Source organism: Echinops telfairi, unplaced genomic scaffold (genome assembly GCF_000313985.2).
Source record: "Echinops telfairi isolate 266 unplaced genomic scaffold, ASM31398v2 ScPeMD7_24;HRSCAF=84, whole genome shotgun sequence".
Lineage (NCBI taxonomy): Eukaryota > Metazoa > Chordata > Mammalia > Afrosoricida > Tenrecidae > Echinops > Echinops telfairi.
The window spans coordinates 3,452,581-3,461,311 of NW_022103921.1; positions in this window are offsets into that span (position 1 = coordinate 3,452,581).

Sequence of the window (8,731 nt, forward strand, 5' to 3'; positions counted from 1 at the left end):
CCTAGGACAGGGAAGAACTGCCCCCTGGGTTCCAAGACTGGAACTCTATGTGAGTAGAAAGCGCCCTCTTTTCGCTGTGGAGTGGCTGGTCGTTGTGAATTATTGATCTTGCTGTTAACAGTCCAACGCATAACCACTACGCTACGTTACGTTACTTTATTGGCTTACTTACCTACCAGTTACCATATTTACATATAGTAAAACACAGTAGAAATTTCAATGGTTTTACTAATCCTCATCGATCAAAAACAATGATTTGAAAGCAGAAAGAATCATTGCTTAATCTATTTATTGGAATAAAATAGTTAAAAGAAACTATTAAAAAATGGGCTTAAAATCCCCATGGAGCAGAAATGATGCCATATAGAACATTGATAACAAATGCAATAATAAGAAATAAGAAAGAAAATAAAGTTCAAAAAGGTCAGTGATTTCTATATAGGAAATAAATGTACACGCCCGTTCCAGAACTCCTGGGAATGTAAGTCGTTTGTTCAGATGTCTGGTTCTTCATGTACTTACATTTAGTTTTTTGTTTTTTTTCCATGGCTGCTGGTCCTTGGTTATTGTGGCGCTTGAAGTCTAGTTTTCATTCTTCAGTGGGCTGCCAGGTGTGCTCTTTTTAAATTAGACAAATGCACTCAGGGTTGAATGTCTTTAAATTCAGCAGCCTAATTACTAATGAGTACTAATGAGTAAGGCCCTTCTGTCCATTTGGAATAGACTTTTTTTGTAACTGTCTTTTCCAGTGTACATAGTCCCCAGGTTTAATGTGAGGAGGATTATGTCTGAGTGGGTCTTTGTAATTAAATGCTTCTTTAACTTATGAAAAATATTCTTTAAAGTTAGATTAAGTATGGAAGATGTAACATTTTATAATAAATGAAATATTTCAAAACAGTATAACATTGGTTAAGGAGGGAACAGGATTGTTAAAATTTAATATTGACAATAATTTCAAACAAGGCCATAGATGCTTCTTTGTATAATGGTAAAGCTACTGAGGGTGATTTAACTTTAAAGAACTATATATGTTTTTCTTTTTATTGTCATTTTAGTACATAAATCTTGGAATTCAAAGGTGGGACCATTTAAATTATTTTGAATACATGTATCTAAACTTTGACATGCCATAATATCTTTTAATCCATAGAATATCCTAGAGTTAACATGTGATTAGTTATTGAAACAATGGATTTTTGCATTCAAAAGAAAAGAAAAAAGGGTTTCTTAGATTTAGAAAATAAATAAAAACTTAACTACAATGAATATTTTGCTTATTCAATCTTTAATGATTTATTGTATTTTCTTGTACTTTTAGATTACATAAAAACTTTATTAGTTTGAAAACTTTATTATTTTTTCATGAAAGTTTTAGAAATCCAATTTAGTCTTATGATATCCACTTCTGAAATGTTATATAGCCTTACAAGTCTGATGTTCATTTTTGTTGAAACATTTTGGTCAAGCATTTTCAGTAATGGCAAATTAGAATGTTTCTGTATCATTCTGAAATTATGTCAAGTATCATGACCATAGTTAATTTACAACAAAAATTTTGACAATTGAGAGACCTGATTGTAATCTTAAAAGTCATATAATGCTAACTAAATTTAATAAAAAGCTTTGGATTTCTAAACATGATTAACTTAAAAAAGAATACATAATGATTTTGATTAATCAGTATATATATAATAGTATATAAGTATATACTGAGATGATCAAATCTTTAAGTACCTGCATGGTAATAAAGAATCTATGGGTAAATAGTATGTATCCTTCAGTTGAATTAATTGATTTTGGTGATGCTATATTTAGAAAAAATAAAATTGTGGTCAAAGTCATAATTGAAATAATTGAGTTGTGACATAATATTACGTGTTGTTATTCTAATAGATAAACATTAACGACATGAACTAAACCTAAAGAAAATATTTTTTTGTCTTTCCTGACTTGGGAACATATCCTATTTAACTCATAATAGAACAAATAGAATTTTTAGAATTGTTGTTATTACTTGATAAAACAAACTATACTGCTGCGGCTTTTTATGAAGATTTTATGTGGCTTTTAAAGATTTCAGATTGATTACACATGAGTGAGAAACAATGTTGAGTAAGCTAACGAAGGATTTTGAAGTAAGCTTTAGAATTTTTAAAGCCCAACTGCTTGGTTTCCTTGTCAAGGACATTAGTGCATACATATAGAGATACAGAACTTTTTCCTTTTAGGCAATTTATATATATATATATATTAGGCAATTTATATATATATATATATATTAGGCAATTTATATATATATATAGCAAAACTTCTGTTTAGTACATGAATACTATAACCAACCGAGAAGACTTTCAAAACTGAGTAAACATTGTTACTTTTTCTTTTCTAGCATGTGGTAAAGCTTTTATATTTTAGGAATTTATTTTGTTTAACTTTTGCTTTTAAAAATAGATTGCACTGAGAATACAATTTACTTTTTCACTTAATATTTAACGAGGCTTTTATTATTTTAACAGTGAGAAACTGAATTAGTTTGTTAGTTTAACTTTTAAAACTCCTAATGATTTCATAAATTGACTTAATAAACTTTAGCCAGACAGATAAAAGCCTTACTTATATCAAATGAATGTCCTGTTAATTACCCTTTTAAGTTTCTTGTCCTTATTAATATTCTTTACAATGCAATTTTTAGAATGATAAAAGAATGAGTATACTTATTACTAGATTTAAATATATACTAGGGGACTTCAAAAGTTCCTGGATTCTATTGTTTAGTTCCTGTGGGGTGAAGGGAGGGTCCCCCACAAATCATTGCAGGTCGGGTAGGCGCAATTGTACAGCGATACTAAGTAAAGATTATAGAAAAGTCATAGAGAGCATGAGAGGTAGAGGAGAGATTGAATTAATGGAGTCAGACACAATTCATGGTCGCATGCTCACCTCAGCCCGACTTGGGGGTCCTCATGGGGGGACCCCAACCATGAGAGCAGGAGAGAGCCTCGGGAGCGAGAGCAGGAGAGCCCCCTGGCACAAGGACCATGGAGAACCTCAACTTTATTGCTAACCCAGGGTTATATCTCCTTCAGGGGGGCATGATTACAGGTAACCACACGTCACAGGAAGGGGCAGTACAATAGGCATACACATCGTAGGAAGGTGATGTATGATAGGCATAAGTGTGACAGGAAGGGGATGAGCTAGGGGTGTGCCCATAGGAATGGGAAGGTCTAGGGGTATACATGTGACAAGATGGGCGGACCCTGGATTCATGATGGTAGCCTAACCTTGGTCATCCTTGGGTGGGTTTGACCTCTCTGGTGTCTCCTACAAGGAAACAGACAACTACTATCCTTATCAGAAGGGAGTGGGCCCTACTTGTTGTGGGATAAACAGTGGTGTCTGCTTGCTCTAGATGGCTACTCCTGATGACCTCCAAGTGTCTAGTCCTTTGCAAGCAGCTAAGTTTGGCATATATTTGGGGGAGACAACTTGGGAGAAATCCTTCTGTGTCCCATAAGTTCCATTTTCCACAAACATTTTGAAATCCTCTTATATATGCACATACAAGGGGTTCCCCCCCAAACAGAATTTTTTTCAAAGCTATGTATTTAAATTTTTTTACAAAACAATCTTAGCACCTTCAAAGCACCCTCCATACATTTGTCATATCTGTGATTCCGTTCTTGGAAACATTTTTCAAACTCATCTGTTTGGATAGCTGACAGCACCTCCACATTTTTTTATTCACCTCTTCGATGTTGTCAAATTACTGGCCTTTCGTGCTCCTCGTTGTTTGCAGAAACAAAAAGAAGTTGCATAGAGTGAGGTCAGGTGAGGTGTATGGGGCAAAAGATGCACGATGTCTACCAATTTCCCAAAACGAGATTTGTCATTAGTCGATGCTTCGCCTTTTTTGAAACGCGAAAAACACTTATACACTTGAGTTTTTCCCATAGTGCTGACCTTGTAAACTGTGTTCCACATCACAACAATTTCTGCAGTATTTTTCCCCAAGCAGGAAACAAAATTTCACAGCCACATGCTGTTCTCTTAAATCGGCCATCACAAAAAACGAGGTTTGAGTGAAACTGCTTTTACAAAAAAATTCACTGTGACCAGAGAGAACCTTCCTAGGTGATACCACTGGATACACTAACTCAGAGCAGTTTGCTCAATGCCTGGCTAGCAGGAAAATGTACTACGAAAGCTCCGTCCAGTGGAGCTTTTTCCATTTTTGGGGGGTGGGGGATGGATACCCCCTCATATGTGCACATATCTTTTTTCTGTGGTATGAGTCTCTAAACTTTAATTATGGTTTACTTATTGACTTGATTTTAAGACCATATTACTTCAAATTCTAAGAAATTCCTTGAAGCTTACTTATTACATAAAGCATGATTATTATTTAAGTAGTTTGTTTAAATGGTTTATATCTTTGCAAACTTTTATCATTTTTTGGTGAGTAGTTTTCTATTTTCTTATTAGTAAAAATTACTTTAAAAATTAAAGCATTTTGTATAATAGCTAGTTTTTTGTGTGTGCTTTTTAAGTGAAAAGTTGCAGTTTCTTAGTGGAGTTAGTTGAGTGGAAGGAAGCCTTTGTGGCGTAGTGATTACAGGTTAGGCTGCATTCCACTCCCAGGGAGAAAGATGGGGCTTTCTACTCCTGTGAAGCAGTACAGCCTCAAACTCATAGGGGCAGCTTTACTCAGTCCTATAGGGTTACTATGAGTCAGTGTCGACTCAGTGGCATTGAGGGTTTTTTTCTTTCTTTTTGTTTTTTTGGTTAGTTAGATGCAACTAAACTGAAATCCTTACCCCATCCAAGGTAAAGTTCTAGTCCCAGATCACTGTTGGAGGAACTGACTTAAACAACAAAAAAAACCTTTTAATTGTTGTTTGAGTGAGGGTTCATAGAACCCATTGGTTAATTGATACACATATTGTTTGATTCCATTAATTGCAATACCCACAGTATAATAGCATTCTTCTCGCCTCCTGTGTTGGAAACCTACTATGAAACTACAAAACTAAAAACAAAACAAAACTAACCTCACTGCCATTGAGTCACTTTTGAATCAAGCGATCCCATAGTACAGGGTAGAACTGCCCCTGTGAGTTTCCTAGACTGTACCTTTATCGTTGCTAGGTGCTGTTGACTTGGTTCTTACCCATAACAACCCTGTGCACAACAGAATGAAACCAACACCCAGTCCTGTACCATCCTCACAATGGTGTCTACGCTGCAGCCATTGTTGGAGTTACGATGTCTATCCATGTCCATCCAGCTCCGTGAGGGCCACCCTCTCCTTCATTGCCCCTGTACAAAATGGGATGTCCTTCTCCAGGGGCTGGTCTCTTTTGACATGTCCAAGATACATCAAGTCTCTCCATCCTTGCCTCTCAGGAGCAGTCTGGCCATACTTCTTCCAAGACAGATTGTTCTGTCCTCTGAGCAGTCCGTGGTGCTTTCAGCATTCTCCAGCACAACTCAAATGCATCCGTTCTTTGCTCTTCTGGGTTCCCTATGCAGTGTAACTCTCTCATAGGAGTAGAAAGCCTTGTCTTCTCCCTCCAAGTAACTGGTGCTTTCCCACGGATGATCAGAGTGCCCAGGGCTCCTCCTGCTGAAACAAGTCACAAAAGGGTAAATATTGATGAGTCCACTTGTATTAGTCTAGGTACTTTGGAGAAACAAATCCACAGCAACTCACGTGTAAGAGAGAGTTTTATGCAAAGAAAATGTGCATCACGGAACCATCCCAACCCAATGCTGCCCAAGCCCACAAGTCCAACATGAACCCATACCCAACACCAGTCCACAAAGTCCTCCACCTCACAAAGCAGAGGCAATGATGCCGACTGCAGGAGGAAAGCTGAGTCAGTGAACGTGTAAGCATCTCAGCACTAGCAGGGGTCTCCACACGGCTGCTCCAGCACCCAGGGCTGCATCGGGATAGATCCATGCAGCTTCTCCTTGGGGATGTCTTGTAGGAAATCAATCTTGCAAGCTGAAGCAGGGAACTGCTAAGGCAGCTGCACCCGATGCAACCATCACAAAACAAGGGACCCGAGAACTAGAAAGGTGAGGCTTCACCACCCATTTATCCCTCCGCCATTCAACCAGACCCACATGTGATTATCAGCCAGGCTGGCACAATTAACTAACTCACCACTGTTCTAAAAATTCAAGGAACACTCACACATAGTTCCAGGGGACATCAAGGCCAATGGACGTAATAACGTAGTTCGCCAAGGTGATGTTCTACTTTCCTTAGTGAATAGTGACTAGCCTCTTAGGACTCGAAACCATGAAAAGTGGCTCTGATGAAGATTGGTAGAACCCCTGAGACCATGGTCCTTCAGGCCTGGAACTGAATGCATTCCATGGCTCAGTGTTGAGCCAAACAAAACACAGGCCTATAAGCTTGCCATTAAGTGGACTTTGACTCATGGCAACCCTTAGGCCCCTAGGGCGAGTAATAACACCAGGAAAATAGGCACTCCTTCGAACAACCAGCCATCTGAAATCAAGGGCAGCACGCACCCTGTGGTAAACCTAAAAAAGCAAAAATGGATGGGAAAGAAGCATAGTTGTGTTTTCTAGTATGTACATTTAAAAAATACATCTTTTAAATCTCTGGCTATTTCTATTTATGAATATCATCTTTTTGGTAATTAGTGTAAGTGGTAGTGTTTTGCTTATTTCCTTTTCAGAGTTCTTCTTGTTAGGGTAAAGCACAGGTTTCCAAACTTATTTGGCTTACCACTGCCTTTCAGAAAAAAATACTCAGCACCCCTCTGACTTTTGTACTCCCACCCGTAATCCAGAACAAAGCATAGGTATCTGCTATTGCGGTCCCTTTGGATCCTTCCAGTACCTGTCAAGGGGGCTGTCTCCCACCCACTTTGGGAAAAACCAGTGTGAACGAATCCAACTGAATTTTGAATGTGGATCTTGCTTCCTGCCAATTTACTGAATCTGTCAATCCGTTCTAAGAGTTCTGTTGTTGAGTCTTTGGGACGGTCTCTGTATAGGATCATACCATCTGCAAACAGGATGGTTCTACTTCTTTACCAATCTGGTTGCCTTTTATTTCGCTCTTATTGCCCTAGATAGGATGGCCAGTACAAAGTTAAATAGAAATGGTGATAAGAGGTCATTGGCTAGATTGGCTGTTCTCAAAAGAAATGCTTTTAGTCTGAAAGAATGTTGACCCTTGGTTTTGCATATATAGAAGGGCTTCCAAAAGTTATTGGAAAAATTCTATTGTCTTTTAATTCAATTTTCCATCATTTTTTGATACCCTTTCATATGCCCATACTTATGTTGAGTCAAGAGTTTCCTTTCTGGTCCTATTTTGCTGAGAGTTATTATTAGGAATGGGTATTGAATTTTACCAAATGCCCTTTAGATGGTCACGTTTCTTTTCCTCTGTTTATGTAGTGGATTGTATTGATTACATTTCTAATGTTGAACCATCTTTGCATACCTGGTATGAATCCAATTTGATCCTATTTTTGATTCTATTAGGTTTGGTGTTGGATTCTGTTGGGTAGGATTCCGAAGGGTGTGTGTGTGTGTATGTGTGTGTGTTTGGTGTTGGATTCTGTTGGGTAGGATTCCGAAGGGTGTGTGTGTTTGTGTGTGTGTGTGTGTTTGGTGTTGGATTCTGTTGGGTAGGATTCCAAAGTGTGTGTGTGTGTGTATGTGCGCACGCGCACGCTCATGAGTGATCATTTGTATGTGATTTCCTTTTCAGTGCTGCCTGTGCCTGGCTTGGGTAGCAGAGTTATAGGACAGGTGGCAGAGTACTTTTTTCCGGTCTCTGTTACAGAGGCACTGGGCAGAGTGTGGCACAAGTACACCATCTGTGCTCTGCCTCTATAATATCTGGTAGAAGTAAGGTTGTTATAAACTTACCTTGGTGAGAACAAATTTATTTTCATTATTTCCTGGGAACTTTAGGACTGTTTGATTCATGCAAGTGATTATTATTATATTAGAATACATTTTTCTGAAGTAATATTATAGTGTAATAAAAGGAGCCCTAGTGGCATAGTGGTCATGCATTGATCAGCAGTTCGAAACCACCAGCTAATTTGCTCCTATGAGGAGATACAGTCTCAGATGCCTCAGATACAGTCTCAAATACCCACACGGGCAGTTCCAACTTTTCCTGCAGGGTCGCTACAAATCAGAATTGACCCAATGGCGGAAAGTTTAGTTTTTTGGTCTGGGATCCAGAGGGAATAAATTATTGTCACAACCCTGCTTTTCCACATGCTAAAGAAGCTGTTTAAAATAATTTGCCCCTTCAAAATGCTTTGTTATATCAATCAAAATAGATCATTTATTATATCTGTAAATATAAAATATACAATTGCTTAAAATTTTACCTCTCAAGAAGCAGTCATTTTGATTGGAAGAGACTTTTCTTGAAAGGAAAGACTGAGTAAAGGCTAGTTTTTGAAACACTAGAGTTACAAAACAAACAAAAACCGCATAACTTGACTATCCTTATATAATACCACATAAACAACCGAGTTTCTTTTTTTTCTTTCTTTTACTGATTTTATTAGGGGCTCATACAACTCTTATCACAATCCATACATACATCAATTGTGTAAAGCACATTTGTACATTCACTGCCCTCATCATTCTCAAAACATTTGCTCTCCACTTAAGCCCCCCGCCCCCATCAGCTCCTCATTTTTTCCCCTCCCTC